Source organism: Schistocerca gregaria, chromosome 3, assembly GCF_023897955.1.
Source record: "Schistocerca gregaria isolate iqSchGreg1 chromosome 3, iqSchGreg1.2, whole genome shotgun sequence".
Classification (NCBI taxonomy): Eukaryota; Metazoa; Arthropoda; class Insecta; order Orthoptera; family Acrididae; genus Schistocerca; species Schistocerca gregaria.
The window spans coordinates 870,094,832-870,112,603 of NC_064922.1; the positions used below are offsets into that span (position 1 = coordinate 870,094,832).

Below are 17,772 nucleotides of genomic sequence, written 5' to 3' on the forward strand. Positions count from 1 at the left end.
TTATTTATAATGAGTCTAACATCATCAATAAAAACATGCAAAAGGAGGTGGCCTAAGACACTATGCTCAGGAACACCTATGGTTATTGGTTGCTTTTCTGATGTGAATTTAATTCTTTGATACTGACTGTTAGTCAAGATTATTTCTTTTGTGCCGGATGAAATAACACTCAGCACAGTGGGAGCTTCTTAGATTTACTTCTGGAGGAGGCTGACTGGATACTACAACACATAAAAGTAATTAGATGACATTATTGTAACTTAAACACAATGAAATACTTAACTTTGTAACAATCCATGGCCACAGGAACGTCATCAATATTTATTGCTGTCTCTGAACACTAATGTATCACTTGATACAGTATCTGCAGCAAGCAGCACTTTACTCTGACATAAGTAGGCCTTCTCAAGTGGTGGGGTATGGAGACTCTTGAGGGTGTGTCTATGCCACTGTCTCTGATTCATTGTTGCATCTGGCAGTAACTGTACTTGCTTGTGAGGCTGTTGCGAGGTACCAACATTACCTTGGACCTCATTCTTTGGATGACACCTCAATTTCCACGACCTTGAATCTCTTTTCAAGATAAGACTGAAAATTTCTTTTGGTACCTCCCTAATATCAATTTAGTCTAGTTTTTCCAAGAGTGCACAGTGCATCAAATGTCTTAAACAAATCAAAATTTATTGCTCTAGTGCTACTGTTTGGTGCAGTCTGCTCACAATGTTTTATGAATTAAGCTATAGCTGTTTCGATATTTCTACCTTCATGGAAACCAGGTAGAAAAGTAGGAAGAAGGTCAAATTTTACAAAAACATTTGGTACTCCGTTCATCATGATAGAAAGTACCATTTTTGAGAAGGTTAAGAGTATGATATAACTTTATAGTCATCCACTTCTATGTGTTCCTCCCTTTTTGTATGGAGGCTTCATTTTAGAAGCTTTTAATTTGTTTAGAAAATTATTTAAAAAAGGTGTTTTCATAGTGTGCAATAGAGGTTTGGAATCTACATTAGCATATAAAACTAGGAGAGACCAGATGACATTTATTTTTCAGTAATTTCATTACTCCCAGAACTTGTAGTTCATCTATGGGATTGAACATCATTAATCAGCACTGGCCTTGCCTGTAGCTATTATACTGACACTTTGGTACATGTTAAGAGGCAGTTCATTGGTATGCTTTTATAACAGTCATTTAGATAATAACCTAATTTTTGACCCCTTATTATATTTCCTTGATTTTCTCTTAAGATTGGTCTCTAGTTGTTGTATTTGCTTCTTTTTTTATGATAGTGCACATGGCTCCTGTTTCTTCTTTGTGCACCTTCGATTGTTTTGACATTGTTCATTAAAATCAGTTTCTTGTACTTTTTTAACAATGTTTCATACATTCAGTGACTTGTGTATCTTTGCTTATTTTGTAGTGCTGGTTTAGATGATGTAATGTACAGATTCAATGCATGACTGAGGACTAGGTTTGGCAGATTGTACGCACAATCTGGCTGGGCACTTTCTTGGCCAAGTGCTTGTTTGTCTGTGCAAGCTAGAAAGATGAGTTAAGACTGCACCTGGATGGCAGATGGTGGAGACCAATGAACACCAGTACAAGGTTAGATAAAAGCAGTGATAAAGTGAAAAATCCATTGGAAACCAGGAGCTCAAAGGCGGAGAATGGCTTCTGTGCTGAATACATGCAGCATGGCGGAATACAATGCTTAATATTTTAGAAGAATATGGTAAATGTAGATTACCAATGCCTTACATAATAAGGTCTACAGAAAATGCAGAAACAGAATTACTGGTGATAATGGCTTCTCATATAGCAATAAGAGATAAGAAAGTACACTAGCAATTGCAAAATTAAAACCACAATAAGTAGCTAACACATTCTAAAAATTGAGGTGTCACTGGATAGTTGTTGTATTAGCAGACGTGAACACACATCAGTAGCAAGTTGTCAGCTCATTTGTTCAGCAAAGCTACCAAAAGAGTTTGCTCAGGCCACCAAGAGCACTGCGACCTGGTTTATTCCAAATTAAATGTTGTTCATGGTACACCATGATTAATATTTTGTATCTGTAGCTGGTTGAGTTACGAGCACTTCATATTCAGTTTAGAAGGCTATCAACTAGTCCTGTGACAGTGTTGTTAAAAGTTACGAACTCAGCTAATCAGAATTGCAATACACAACAATAAAGGAAATTGCTAGATGGAATAATATGTAAAATAAATTAATGGAAAATAAATAAATGGAAGGCAACAACTCACATTTAGCAGTCAGACATGTGGTGCGCAGAAATATGTAACAGACACAGTATTAACAAACTTTCGAGTCCTGGCTCTTCTTCTGGCAGAAAGTGCACATATTCCCACACACAGACAATCAAATGCACACTACAGTGGCCACAGCAATACCGATGATTAGTGAGTAGTTACCGGGGCTGTTGGATGTGTGGAGTGCACAATCTGTACAGGGAAAAAGTGGTGTGGACAATGACATAGGCGGAAAGGAAAAAGATAAGGTGAGGTTGTGAGAAACAGTGGAGAGTTAGGCCAGGAGGGCTGGGAGAACACAACATATGCTGCAGACAGTACCTACCATCCTGAGAAGATCACAGAAATTGTCCTATAAGGGAGTATCCAGTTGGCATGCATTGTAAAGTAGGTGTTTAAGTTGTTTGTCTTGTGGTGGGAGGCAGGGAACAGGGGTGGGGCCAGGAGGGGGGGAGCATGTTTGGTGACTGGATCATCAAGTTTGCAGTTTGCCACAGTTTGGTGGTGGCTATTCACATGAGTAGACAGTTGGTTAGCAATCAGACTGCACAATAATTGTGCCATAGTTAGTATATAACATGGCTGCTTTCACATATGGCCCTGTCTTTTACTGGGTAAGAAATTCCAGTGACTGAACTACACTAGGAGGTGACAGTTGGGTGTATGGGACAGGTTTAGCACCTGAGTCATCCATCAAGGGAATGATCTGTGGGTTGTAGGACCAGCTGCAGGTTTGGAATACGGATATGGGGATGGAGGAGGACATCCTATATAGATTGAGTGGGTGGCAGAACATTACTTTGGGTGATGTGAGTAAGTTTTTGGGTAGGATATCCCTCACCCCAAGGCACAATGAGAGGCTGTCAAAGTGCAGGGAAGGATATGGTTGAGCTTTTGAAGGCCAGTGTGATAGTGGATAATCAAAGGATGACTTACTGGTCAGCTTCTGGTTAACAGGATAACTGATTTCAGAGGAGGATATGGCATGGGAGATCAGTTTATAGACGAGCTGGGTAGGATACTGTCTGTCAATAAAGGCCCTGGTAACGGCATATTTTGACAGCTCCTGCTTTCCATGCAGATGCATCCACAGGTGGTGAGGCTGTAAGGAAAAAACTTTGTGACATGGATTGGGTATTGGCTGTCTACGTGAATGTGGTAGTTGGTGTGCTTGATATGAACAGACACACTTATGGAGCCATCTGAGAGGTGGAGATCGACACCTAGGAAATAGTTTGTTAAGTTGGGAAGGACAAGGTGAAGTGGATCTATGAGAGGTGTTAAGATTATGAAGGAATAAGCAAATGTTGTCCTTGCCACGAGTCCAGGTCATGAGAATGTCATAAATAAATTTGAACCACACAAGAAGTTTAGGTGTTAACCGGATAGGAAGGATTCCTTCAGATAGCCCAGAAATAAGTTAGGACAGGATGGTCCCATGCAAATACTCATGGCAGAACCATGATTTGTTTGTAGATTTGACCTTCAAGATGTGGTTGACCTGAAGGTTTAGAAAAAAGGTGATTTTTTTGGGGGGGGGGGGTATGGTATAAGAAGGATCCTCGGAGAGGTAGTGTTCCATGGCGTTAACACTTTCATGCACAAGGGCATCACATTCACAGTGACCAATCCAATGAAGAGTCTGGTGGTACAAGGGTATCGCATCCACAGTGACCAATGAGGAGTCTGGTGGTAACGGGACAGGAACTTTGGAAAGGCAGTGAAGCAAGTGAGTTGTGTCTTGGATGTAGGATGCGAGGTTCAAACAATATTTTGGAATTGTTGGTCAACAAAGGCAGAGGTACATCCTTTGGGAGCACTGTAACCAGTTACAAAGGGATGAGCAATAGGGAAGCCTGTGTGGATGGGATTGTGTAAAGGATAGGAACGTGGGTTGCTAGTGTGAGGAGGGAGATGGATTCAGGTATCAAATTTTGGGATGGACCTAGGGCCTTGGAGTAGTTGCTGAGGGTCATATTGGGGTTCTGAAATGAAGATTACAGTCTTAGGTTTGTAAGCAGAAGTGTCAGAAACTTAGTGGAGACCCCCTCAGCCAAACTGCCACTATGGTTCATGGTCAAAGTGGTGGAACCTTTGTCCTTGGGAAGCATAATAAGGTACTGGTTAGTTTTTCAGGTTAAATAGCTGTGTGTTCCATAGCTATGATGCTGGACTCACTGGTGATTAGGAAAGAAAGGCGAGGCCAAGTTAGAAGTAATGAGGAATTCCTGAAAGATAACCTGGGATTACTGGTTGGAAGGTGAAGAGGATCTTGTTTGGATGGAGGCTGGAACTGTTTTAAATGAAGTTCTATGTGCAGCTTTGGTTGACTGTAGTGAGTGTGGGGCATGGCAAAGAAAAGTTCCCACTGCAGAGAATGAGGAAAGGAAAGATGGCCCTTTTACAAGTCCAGAAAGGTTGAACTTAGGTTTTTGGCTAAGACAAGGCCTTCAGAAAAACTGAGACTTATGCAGTGGTACAAGTTGTGGCGAAAAGATCAAGAAAAGTGTTACAGGGTGGATGTTCATGAGCCATGTGTTTTGTGGAGGGTGGGGGAAGTTTATGGGTGAGTGCAAGGTGAATGAAGTCAGCAAGATATGATCAAGGAGCCATGATGGGTTGACAGGGGTGCTGAATGAGAATTGTAGGTTTCACATTGGATAGAAGTAATCCCATGCTGGCATAATAGGAGCAGCTGAGACAGATTTCTCAGTTGGAGGTGGGAATGATGTTCCAACTGTTGAAGGGCAAGAGATTCTATTGTAATGATAGGAGTCTGGAAGTTGTATTTGCAGAGTATATTTTGAGCTTTGAGTGTATGATTATGAAGGACCAGATTGGTGAGGGTGGGAAACTGATAGAATAGGAAAAGGTGAAGGCTTTTGAAGTAGGATGGGTGACAGCCTGACATGCCAATTCTAACAGTAATCCTATTACTGTAGGTGGGATACCACACGCCAGACATCAGAAAGAGGGTGTGTGCGATTGAAATTTTTCTAGGGCAAAGGAGAATTCAGATTCATTAGTGAATTTTCATGATCTAAACTCGAGACAAGAACAACCTTTGATCTTTCCTCCATAACTTCAATACCTACGTCCATAATCTATTCACCTGGTCCTCGACTCAACAAGCCATCATCTTGATGTTGATCTCTACCTCTCAGATGGCTCCACAAATATGTCTGTTCATATCAAGCACACCAACTAGCAACAGTATTTCTGTTCTGACAGCTGTCACCCTTTCCATTTCAAAAACTCTCCTCCTTAGCCTCACCATTGTGGACATCTAATCTGCAATGGAAAGCAGGAGTAGTCAAAATATGCCAATAACCTTACCAGAGCCTGGCAATATCCTATCCAGTTCATCCAGAAACAGATCTCCCGTGCCATCTCCTCTTCTGATGCCAGTAAACTGTTACTGAGCTGTTGACCAGTTCTTGTCTGATCACCCAGTATCATCCTGGTCTTCAAAAGCTCAACAACATCCTTCACCAGGGCTTCAACTGACTCTCATCATGCTGTGCTTCAACTGCCTCTCATCATGCTGTGAGAAGGGGGCGGGGGGGATCCTACCCACATCATCCAAAGTAGTGTTCTGCTATCCACCAAATTTAGAGAAAATATCCTTGTCCATCCCTGTTTCAATCCTGCACCCCATGGCTATGTACCTTGTAGATGGCACAGACACAAAACCTGTCCCATACCCCCACCCATCACCTCCTACCTCAGTCCAGTTACAGATATTTCCTACCCAATAAAAAGTAGGATCATGTGTGAAAGCAGCCATGTTATATGTCACACCTGCTGCTTTATAGCATTTATAGACTAGAAGAAGCTTTTGACAATCTTGAGTGGAATTCTCTCTTCAAAATTTTGAACGTAGCACAGGTGAAATACGGAGATCAAACGAATGACTATTTAAACAACCTGTACACAAACCAGACAGTAGTTATGAGAGTCAAGTTGCATGAAATGGGAGCAATGGTTGAGAATGGAGTGAGACAGGATCCCTCATGTTATTCAATCTGTATACAGAGCAAGCAGTAAAGTTGTCTAATTACACCAGATGTAGATGAGGATTTTAGATTAGAAAATGAGACACTAAAAGTAGTACATGAGTTTTCCTATTTGGACAGTAAAATAACTAATGATACCAAAGAAGAGGACATATAAAATACAGACTGTATGGCAAAAAAGCATTTCTGAAGAAAAGAAATTTGTTAATATTGAACAGAGATTCAAGTGTTAGGAAGTTTTTTCTGATGGTCTGGAGTGTAGCCATGTGTGGAAGTGAAACATGGATGATAAACAGTTTAGACAAGAAGAGAATAGAAATTTTTGAAATGTGGTGCTACAAAAGAATGCTGAAGATTAGGTGGGTGGAAGGGCTCAGTTGATAGAACACATTCTGAGACATCAAGGGATCACCAATGTAGTACTGGAGGGAACTGCAGGGGAAAGGGGGGAAGAGGGGGGAGACCAAGGGATGAGTACAGTAAGCAGAAGCAACAGGATAAACGTTGCAGCTGTTTTTTAGTGATGAAGAGGCTTGTACAGGACAGAGTAACATGGAGAGCTGCATTAAACCAGTCTTCAGACTAAGAACCACAACAATAACATGCTGAAATTATTGTGCAGGATTCTATGTGGGCATGCCAGGTAACCAACTGCTTACCCGTGTAAATTGCCACTCCCAAACTGTGGCCAAGAACTAAATTATTTTTGTGAAGTCCTCTTTAGTGAAATGGTCCCTGAAGATGCCTGAGAACTTGTTTCGCACCAAGCCAGTGTTGGTTCTGTGGATCATTGCAGTCTTCTCTTAACTTGTTTACAGCATATGAAATATCTGGTCTTGTCAGTTCTGCAAGATACAATACACATCCCATCACTTATGTTCTCTCTTCTTTCAGCAGATTTTTCATCTAATTTGCATTTAGTTCAATGGGAGTTCAAATTAGTCTTCAGCATGGCTTTCAAAAAGATCCAATACTTCACTGATATACTTCTTCTGACCCAACTTAATTATGACTCTTTCACGATTTCTTTTTCATGTCAATATATTGTTTGTTTCACTTCTCAGTACCTTTAATGCAAAATTTTTCTTTTAGATTTTCTTTGATTTCTACTGTTTTGCCGATGGCCAGCAAAAATCAGTATGTCTACACACACTGTAAGAAATAATATTTGTTGATTTATCAACAGAATAATATATACAGGGACCAATCTTGACCTTATGAGTCCTATTTAAACACTACATTACTCAACCTCAGATTCCACTGTTCGTTAGACTGCATCAAACCATACATGTAACAAACAAACCTGAGCACCTTCTGAGTACCTCTCCAACTGTTACATATAACTTTCAGAGTCAATGGCCCCCACAGAAACACATTTACTGCAACAACCTGATCCATATTTACGTTATATTTAGCCAAAGGAAATTGTTAACAAACTCAAGCATATCTTTCAACCGGATATTAGACTTCACCAAGATCAGTAACTTTTCTTTGAGCAGCTCCTTTAACCATTAGTCTTGTCTTACACTGAATTATTTCCTCTTTCTCATTTGCAGTTGTTTCAAACACGCGCTTACTACATGGTAAAACCCTTTTTTCTTGGGGTAGATCTATCAACAACCACATTCTGTTTTTCATCGAGGAGTCATATTCTTCATACATCACTTTCTTTCACAGAAAAATGCAACTTTATTAACATCAATGGTCATGCACAATGAGGAACCTAATTTACAGTCAGTGAATATTTATATACACTCTGTACCACAGGTGCATACAATAATTCTGCATTCTAGTATCTAACAGGAAGTGAACTTAATTCGTATTATTATAATGGAAATCCCTGGAGGAAAAACATATAAAAATTCAGGACAGACATCTGTTCATCTAAAGAGAAATAATAAGTTTGTTGGCTGATTGGTTGCATGTACAGTGTTTACAGTAGTGATCTCATCAGTGCCCTTAATAAAGTAACTGGAGGCAAACGTGGTTAAAATGTTTAAAATTGCATATCAAAATGTAAAACACAAAATCTAAATATCTTCCATTCTGGTCCATTCTTACTCACAGAAAAGCACAAAATACTTAATATTCAGTCGTTAGGTAAAAACCATTGTTAAAATAACAGAATGTCAGACGCTACTCAGAGTCTTAAATACAAACTAACTTAATTTCTTGTCTTCCAGATTTGTACACCACAAGTACTGTATCACTGCTGGGCCCTCTCGCCAGTTGGTGTATGCATGTGTCAGTGGACAGTGCCTACTTCTGGAACACAGTGAAAGTTCTTTGTTCCACCTCAGTGCCTGGAATAAATAATGCCATGGTCATGCTTTTTGTTTCACAGGTGACAGTTTGTTGTTCTCAACCCTACCCTCTCCTCCTCTTCCTAAAGGCACATGATTCTGTGTCTCAGCAGCAAGGTGCCCACGTTGTGGGGGATCACATTTTCCATGCAGGCATTCTTAACTGTTTCATTACCATGAATTCAGCAGAATGATCCTCGTTGCCCTTCCTCTGTAGATGAAAAGGTGTCAGGGATAATCTAGATATGTTTTTCTGCTGGGTACATGTGGTAGATAGCCTGCAGTGGACTTAAGGAGTCATTGAAGATGAGGAGTTTGGTACCATAATTACCCCTATCTGCTTCAGTGCTTACAAGTGCCTTCAGCACCATATGCTATAAATGTATTAGGTACGTGAATCTTGATGGCATATTCAGGAAATAATTCAGCGCTGCCAATGGAAAATTTATTCCAATGGGAAGAAATAAAGAAAACGAGGTAATCAATGTGATAAGTGAGTAACAATTAGTTCATGGGCATATGATTGTTTTGTTGAAGCCTGAGAGAATTATCAACAATTGACTACTTCAAATTTACAACAGTGAGCTTTAACAGCAGCACAACAGTTTACAGATTTTGAATTTAAAGCTTTTGACAGCTGGGTTCATAAATTCAAAAATAATGTTGGAATTTGTCAATGAAAAGTAACAAAATTTGTTTCAGAGAAAGAAACCTTGGCTTCTGCAGACACTTTTTGAACCCAGATGTTCAAACTGAAACTGAGTTTCAACAAAGATTTTGTTATCAACACTGAACAGACAAGCAGATTCTTGCAGAGTACTGGCAAATTCATTTTGATCTCTATTTTTTCAACTATCTAACAAAATCCTTCAATTGAGGTTTTTTTCTCTTTCTGTGATGTCCGTACCATTTGGTGTGCAATAGGACTCTGGCTGACTAAGAAAGCAGAACTATTTTTGTCAAAAGGCACAACATGAATAAAGTGATGCATACACATACCACTCAGTATCCTCTCATTCTTTCAGGGAAAATTGTGCCTCAAGTATTTATTTAGGTACAAGAAGCAACTGGTAACTTTGGCCCCCAAATTAAAAACAGTAAATGAACATGCACAAAAATGTCTTAATAACATCTTCAGAATCTGGGAAGCCAATGACAGGACTGTACGTGGACTCTCAACCATTGTTTAAAGTCTTTTCTGGGAAAAGAACAGTTTCTATTAATTATGGACTCTTGGGGATGGACTAGAAAAGCCTGAATTGTCTTGTACCAGACTGAAGACCATAACAACAACAACAAAAACAACAACAACAACAATCTAATAATGTATTGAATATTGAAGGTCTGTTGATATTAATGCAAGCTAAAGTTCACTCAGGATATGAGTACTTTACAATTTCTTTCAGTTATTCTTTCAAAATCTCTTTTTTAATTATTTAAGCAGCAATTATTAATCAGTTTCCATTATATATTATATTTTATACACTCCCCCAACCCCTCCCCATTCTCCTCTCCTCAGACACCATTAATTGGCAACCGTTCAAAGGACGACGGGGAGCGGAATATGAACAGACCTTCCAATTATTGAGTTAAAATTTTTTTGAGATAAATGATCCATTTTGTCTTTACCAGAAACTAATGAGGCCTTTGTTGCATTTGTTACATGTCCATGAGATTGGGACTATTAACAACTTTAAGGAGCAAATTAAATTTAAATACTGCCTACAAACAAGATGCACCGGGAATGCTCATTTAAACGGTAAAGGTAGGAAGCTGCTATGCTGTATGGCCATGTTTGGCACCATCTGTCTCGCAGTAAGTAACCTCTTTTCCTTCCTATTAATATTATTTACGGAAAGTGCATTTCTACAGGAAAGATGAAAATTTGTGTAAAGTCAACATTAAAAGGCAAAGTAATTCATTCAGATTCTATAAGACTGTATTGGAGAATAATCAGGTTCATTAATGAACACGCATATTAATCTGCTTTCATTGAAAAGTACCAATACAAACAAAATTTAAAGTTAAATTTTTATTTTTATTTTCATAATTGTATTAAAGGCTGTTCACAATGGAGTCAAAGGAAATTTCCATTCGTGAAAACACTATTAAAAATTGACGTCCCACTGTTAAAAACTGATGACACTGGTGATATAACTAATTATGACGTCACTTTTATGATGCTTGAGGAGACAATTTATCAGTTCTCACTGGGAAACATTTTTCCAAATAGTGAAACTGAAGTGCGTGACAGCGAAACTTCCTCTGAATATTTGCTCACTACGTAGTGAATGCAAGAGCAGGAAACAGTTCAAAAAAAGCAATGTAAATACTAGTGACACCCCACAACCTGACACAACTCATGCAACTAATAAGGTTTCGAATTTCAAGTATTACCGTATGGATTGAACATAAGTACAGGTGCATTTATCTCTGCACTTGACAGAGTGCTAGGGCCCGAACTTTTGAGGAAGATAACAGTATACGTGGACGACCTTTTAGTAGCTACACCTACTTGGGTACAACATTTAACATTAATTGAACAAGTACTGAGCCGTTTTTTCCAAATATGGAGTAACAGCAAATCTCAAGTAATCTAATTTTGGACAAGAAAACGGAAGATTTTTAGGACACACAATCTCTTCGGAAGGCATACTGCCAGATCCTAAAAAACTTTATGCCATTAGGAACTGCCCTGTTCCTCAAAACAAGATACAATTAAGGGAATACTTAGGCCTAGTGTCATTTTTCAGGAAATTCATCCTTAACCAACTTGTGAACAGTGAGCTTTACTCAATCTTCTCCGGAAAAGCACACCTTGGTTATGGATCAAGCAATGTCAAACCAATTTCGAAAACATCAAGCAAGTCTTATTTTAAATGTTAATATTTTATCTCAAGCAGACATGAAGAAAGACTTTTGTTTATGCACCGATATGCCTTCTCATGGTCTGGATACATGCCTTTTTCAAATGTAGACGAAGAGGGAATCTCATCCCTAAAGTAATTAGCTTCACCAGTCGTACCTTACCCAAAGCTGGATGTTCATATTCAGTCATGCAGTTGGGGTAAACACACAAAAGTGTACTGTGACCATCAGCCCCTATCGTTTTCGTTAACTTGTAAACTGCAACACTGATGGATAGCCAGGTGGTGTATGTGTCTTCAAGAATTCAATTTTGAAATAGTATACATAAAAGGAAATCAGAACATAATAGCTGATGCTTTTTCTCGACTGCCACAAGGCTTAGATGAATTCAACGATCTTATAGAGCAGGAAGGTGAAATAAGAGCTATATTGATGAAGGACAAAATACTCCTACCATACTATGTCCACATGTACAAACATACGGAGCAAATACACCAGGAAGACACACGCTGGAGTAAGGTAAGAGCAAAACTTACACATAACGGTGATGAAAATTAAAAAGGGTTTTTCACTATTCACAAAGGTGTTCTGTTCCATAGGAGCCTCCTGAACTAGAACAATGGTGCATGTGTTTGCCAGAGGAATGTGTGGATGATTTTATTTTATACACACACAATAATTGGGGCCTTTATGGAACTGCAAAATGCACTGATAAAATAGTTAAACATTGTTATTTCCCCAACCTTAGACAAAGAATACTACAGATGGTAAGAAAGTGTATTGTTTGCCAGAAAGCAAAACATTCTAATATCTCCAAACAGATAGAGCTACATCCCATTGTGGCTAAGAAACCTCTAGAAAAGGTACTGTTAGATGTGGCTGGGCCCTCTCCCATAGGTAAAGGGGGAGTAAAATATATAGTAGGCCTTGCAGGCTCTCAAACAGAAATGAATGTTGGTATGGTGGCCCTCAACTACTTACCCTCTGACTCAACATTGCAATATTAGAAGTTTTAGCTGGTTTCATTGTCTAAGGGCTGGGATACGTAGTTGCCACAGTACAGGCCAAATACGGCTGACTCTACAGTATACGATAAGAATACACAAATGAATCAAATGGTCGCAGGTTTCTATCACTCATCAATTGTGAATTATGAATGTAAAATATAAATTTATAAAGAAAGATTGCAATTAAATAAAATCTGCAGATACTATCTTAACGACTTTAAATGATAAGTACGACAGTAGAAGTACTTTAGAGAATGCGGTATATTTCTGCAAAATGCTTATTGATGTCAATGGTGCATCAATTAAATAAAATATAAGTTGAATAACAGGGAAACAATAGATTCCTACTGCATGTAATTAGTTATGAACAACAACATAGCTTGTGTGATATTAACTTCTAAACACACACTACGTCTTCACTGTAGAAACCACGGAAATCTCACAAGTTCACAAGTCGGCACTCCGAAGTATTTCTATCTCTCGTGGCCACGCGCAAACTGCTCCACCATACAAGTCTTTCCGTGCATCCAACGCGTGCCCTCGAGTCCAGCACCTATGTCCTGCACTGCCCAGCACTGCTGCCCTGCCAGAATTTCGGACTCCTCTTGCTTCAGCCAATGTCCAGCACCATGTGTTCGGCATGCCGAGAGGCCCTTGCCTGCCGAGCGTCCTGTGCGGCCACCCCAACTCCGAATATACAATATTTCCAGGGTGCCACAACTCGCCCGTTACCTCAAAGCCTGTATGATATTTTTACTAAATACATAAAACTGTATACTGTACATAAAGTCACAGACAGTTCAATTATAAGACAAATTAAAGATGATTATTTTGCAGGAGCAGGAAAACCAGAAGTCATGGTAACAGGTAATGCATAGTACTTTTTGGGACGTAAATGGAAAGTGTTTGTAGATTCCAACCGAATCAAACACATTTTAGTATCCAAATTTCATCCTGAAGCATCCCCCATAGAAAGGGACTTTGAGGGATTCAACAGGTTTGTTAGGACCTATATATCGCACAAACATACCACGTGGATTGAGTATATCGCTCCTTTCTTACAAGTTGTTAACAACCTTCCCCCTACATTAACTGGATTTACACGAAATGAGATGAAGTTCAGTTGCAGACAAGTAGGTGAAAGGGGAAAACCTTTGCCCAAGAACTGATACTGGAGTTATCACTAAATGATAAAATACAACAAGCAGTAATCAACCTTGAAACCTGGGCTAAATATAGGAAAGGAATTTACAACAGAAAGCTGAAACATACAACGTAGCTTTACATAAGACAAAACGTGTTACTTAGAACACGTCCCAAATCCACAAATATTGGAAAACTGAACCGTAAGTGGCAAATAGTATACACTGGACCATACATGATTACCAAAATCCCAAAAGACAAGGGCCTTTACCCACACAAAGACTTGAGAACATTTATATATTGAAGAAGGGCTGTATAATGTCTAAGTTGTATATGTGTACAATAATGTTAGATTCACACTCCTCGAAATTGAAATAAGAACACCGTGAATTCATTGTCCCAGGAAGGGGAAACTTTATTGACACACTCCTGGGGTCAGATACATCACATGATCACACTGACAGAACCACAGGCACATAGACACAGGCAACAGAGCATGCACAATGTCGGCACTAGTACAGTATATATCCACCTTACGCAGCAATGCAGGCTGCTATTCTCCCATGGAGACGATCGTAGAGATGCTGGATGTAGTCCTGTGGAACGGCTTGCCATGCCATTTCCACCTGGCACCTCAGTTGGACCAGTGTTCGTGCTGGACGTACAGACCGCGTGAGACAACGCTTCATCCAGTCCCAAACATGCTCAATGGGGGACAAATCCGGAGATCTTGCTGGCAGGGTAGTTGACTTACACCTTCTATAGCACGTTGGGTGGCACGGGATACATGCGGACGTGCATTGTCCTGTTGGAACAGCAAGTTCCCTTGCCGGTCTAGGAATAGTAGAACGATGGGTTCGATGATGGTTTGGATGTATCGTGCACTATTCAGTGTCCCCTCAACGATCACCAGAGGTGTACGGCCAGTGCAGGAGATCGCTCCCCACACTATGATGCCGGGTGTTGGCCCTGTGTGCCTCGGTCGTATGCAGTCCTGATTGTGGCGCTCACCTGCACGGCGCCAAACACGCATACGACCATCATTGGCACCAAGGCAGAAGCGACTCTCATCACTGAAGACGACACATCTCCAATCGTCCCTCCATTCACACCTGTCGCGACACCACTGGAGGCGGGCTGCACGATGTTGGGGCGTGAGCAGAAGACGGCCTAACGGTGTGCGGGACCGTAGCCCAGCTTCATGGAGACGGTTGCGAATGGTCCTCGCCGATACCCCAGGAGCAACAGTGTCCCTAATTTGCTGGGAAGTGGCGGTTCGGTCCCCTACGGCACTGGGTAGGATCCTACGGTCTTGGCGTGCATCCGTGCGTCGCTGCGGTCTGGTCCCAGGTCGACGGGCACGTGCACCTTCCGCTGACCACTGGCGACAACATCGATGTACTGTGGAGACCTCACGCCCCACGTGTTGAGCAATTCGGCAGTATGTCCACCCAGCCTCCCGCATGCCCAACATACGCCCTTGCTCAAAGTCCGTCAACTGCACATACGGTTCACGTCCACGCTGTCGCGGCATGCTACCAGTGTTAAAGACTGCGATGGAGCTCCGTATGCCACGGCAAACTGGCTGACACTGACAGCGGTGGTGTACAAATGCTGCGCAGCTAGCGCCATTCGATGGCCAACCCCACGGTTCCTGGTGCGTCCGCTGTGCTGTGCATGTGATCATTGCTTGTACAGCCCTCTCGCAGTGTCCGGAGCAAGTATGGTGGGTCTGACACACCGGTGTCAATGTGTTCTTTTTTCCATTTCCAGGAGTGTATTTACAGATTTAAATACTGAAAGTAGACACACTAATTATAATTGAGGCATAAGAAAACTCTTGATACAGGTAAACAAGTGAGTACAATATAAGTGGCAGACTGAATAAGAGGTTGCACCAAACTTATAATACACTTTATCCTTCAGGTTTATAAGGTAAGTAGAGATGCACAATGACATTAAATGAGTTTGTGATAGCACGACTGCACACTGAAGTAAATGAATACATGGTTGAATATATAAAAGAGGTATTAGTGACCATTGAGCCACTGTGCACTTATCTATGAAGAATTAACTTTAAGTTAGTATTAAGTCAGAAGAATAATCTGTATGATGTCCTGAAACTGTATTATTTCTAGGGATTGTATTTGATTATTTGATGTTGAATAAATATTATTATTATTATTCAGTTTTTTTCTTCCTGGGAACAATGCTTGGCAATATCCTAAAGTGAAAAAGATAAATACTTGTCAAATGTTAGGTACCATATAAACATAAGAAAGAACCACACCAAAAGTAAATACAATTGTTAGTTTATAATATGTATGAAAGTGATAGTGTGAAAATATGTGTAGAAGAATACAGTATGTCGCATATCACGATGCTGAACTAAGGTGGAGCACTATGAAATAATCAAGGAGTCAAAGCCTTACTACTGTGAGTGTCGACTACTCATGAAGGTGTCAAACACCTGATTTACATCGAATTTTTTTTGCACTTTTGTTACTTATATAAACACTATTTTGTGCTCATTGTACATGAAATATGGTATGATGATACAACTATGTATACCTCAGCATATGAAATGGTTATCCTTTACACAATGAACATAACAAGCAAATATTGAGGTGGACTTTAAACACTGAATAAGTATTCGATATGATTGGTATCGTCAGATTTGCATTGTGTTTATGAACAACAAACTATCTTGCCCTTGGGATCACAATTAAATCTAGTAATGAGAAATTTCTGAGCACATAAAAGCCGTTCCATGAAATTTCTTCAACCCTGTAGTGTGTAGATCCTTCCTGGAGAATGCTAGAGAGGTGAAGCCATGCATAGTTATTTAAGCAGTGCATATAATCTGTTGTAGCGACTATTGTTTACTTCTTTAATTCTTTGAAACTGATAAATATGCTCTGACAAGAAGTCACTGTAACATTAAACATATGTCAGTTTATGCCAGAAAGGAAAAAAGAATCTATTATTGTATGAATGTTATGTAGAGAATATAAAACCAATCGACAGTAAAAAGTGTACTCATATAATTGGAAATGAACTAAACAAAATGACAATGATGTACGTATATAAGCAATGATAATGGCGTGGCAACAAATGAATAGGGGAAGTTTATTTTTGTAGTTGTATTTGTATTTTTTTTTTTTTTTTTTTTTTTTTTTTTTTTTTTTTTTTGTGATGTATATAGCATGGGGATAGGAAACTACAGAAATTTTGGGTAATGCAACATATGAAAGATGCTCAAAAAACAAAGCGCAAAACATATGAAACCTGCCTGCGAAGTGTTAAGGGTGCGTGTGAGATATGTGGGTGTGCATGTGATGAACTAAAAATGACAATACTTCGTGTAACATGAATTTTCTGTGCTTGACAATGTCGTAGAAGTGGCAAGAAAGTTACCTTGGCAGCTGTACAGTTGGTGTCCCCACTGAATAAGTGCAGGCGACGAGTTGAAATACATTCCTAGGGGCACTGATATGGAAACCAGCCGTCACCGCATCGAAGATTTCACAAAGGATCACACCACTGAACACGAGCTTCACATATTTGTGCAGTGAAGGCTATGTGAATGCATGACACGGGTACTCTGACTTTGTATTAAACATGTGGGTGTGAGCTAGGATGGTAACGAACATCGAGCTGTGCACACATGCTTTGCAAGGTAAACTGGGCAGATACTGACTGACAATAATGGGACTATGCGGTTACACAAGCACTTTGTTATGAAAGAAATCTTACGTGTTAAGGGAAGCTGATATGCCTATATAAATTGACAACCTTATAGGATAACTTCAATGGCCAAAAAATAAAGGATATGCCCATACAGGCCAGAGTTATCAACCCATAAAAAAAGAAATAAGCTCAGGCACTGTGCACCTCCATATGACATCAGTGCACAGTGGGGGGAAATTGTAAAGAACACAGATAATACTGGCATACAAACAAAACAAGGAGTGATATACTCTTCAATTGATTTATCTTTACCTGTTTGTCTCTATAAGTAGTAGCCGGCAGACATGGTACAAGTTCCGTCGAGTTAATATTGTTAAAAAATGTGTATTCCAATCGTACATTAAAGAAGTGTTATAGAAAGCAAAGCTGTTCATCATTTTGCCCACGCTTGCATCAAGAGGATTGAAGCAA

The 17,772-nt window shown here is 39.9% G+C and overlaps 1 protein-coding gene and 1 long non-coding RNA gene across 2 annotated transcripts in view; one reads left to right on the forward strand and one right to left on the reverse strand.

The window, feature by feature from the left end:
• LOC126354909 (uncharacterized) overlaps nucleotides 1-17,772 on the reverse strand; it is a 131,108-nt gene that overhangs the window by 72,707 nt on the left and 40,629 nt on the right. The window lies entirely within an intron of this gene.
• Nucleotides 1-17,772, forward strand: part of LOC126354910 (uncharacterized) — a 64,909-nt gene that overhangs the window by 23,889 nt on the left and 23,248 nt on the right. The window lies entirely within an intron of this gene.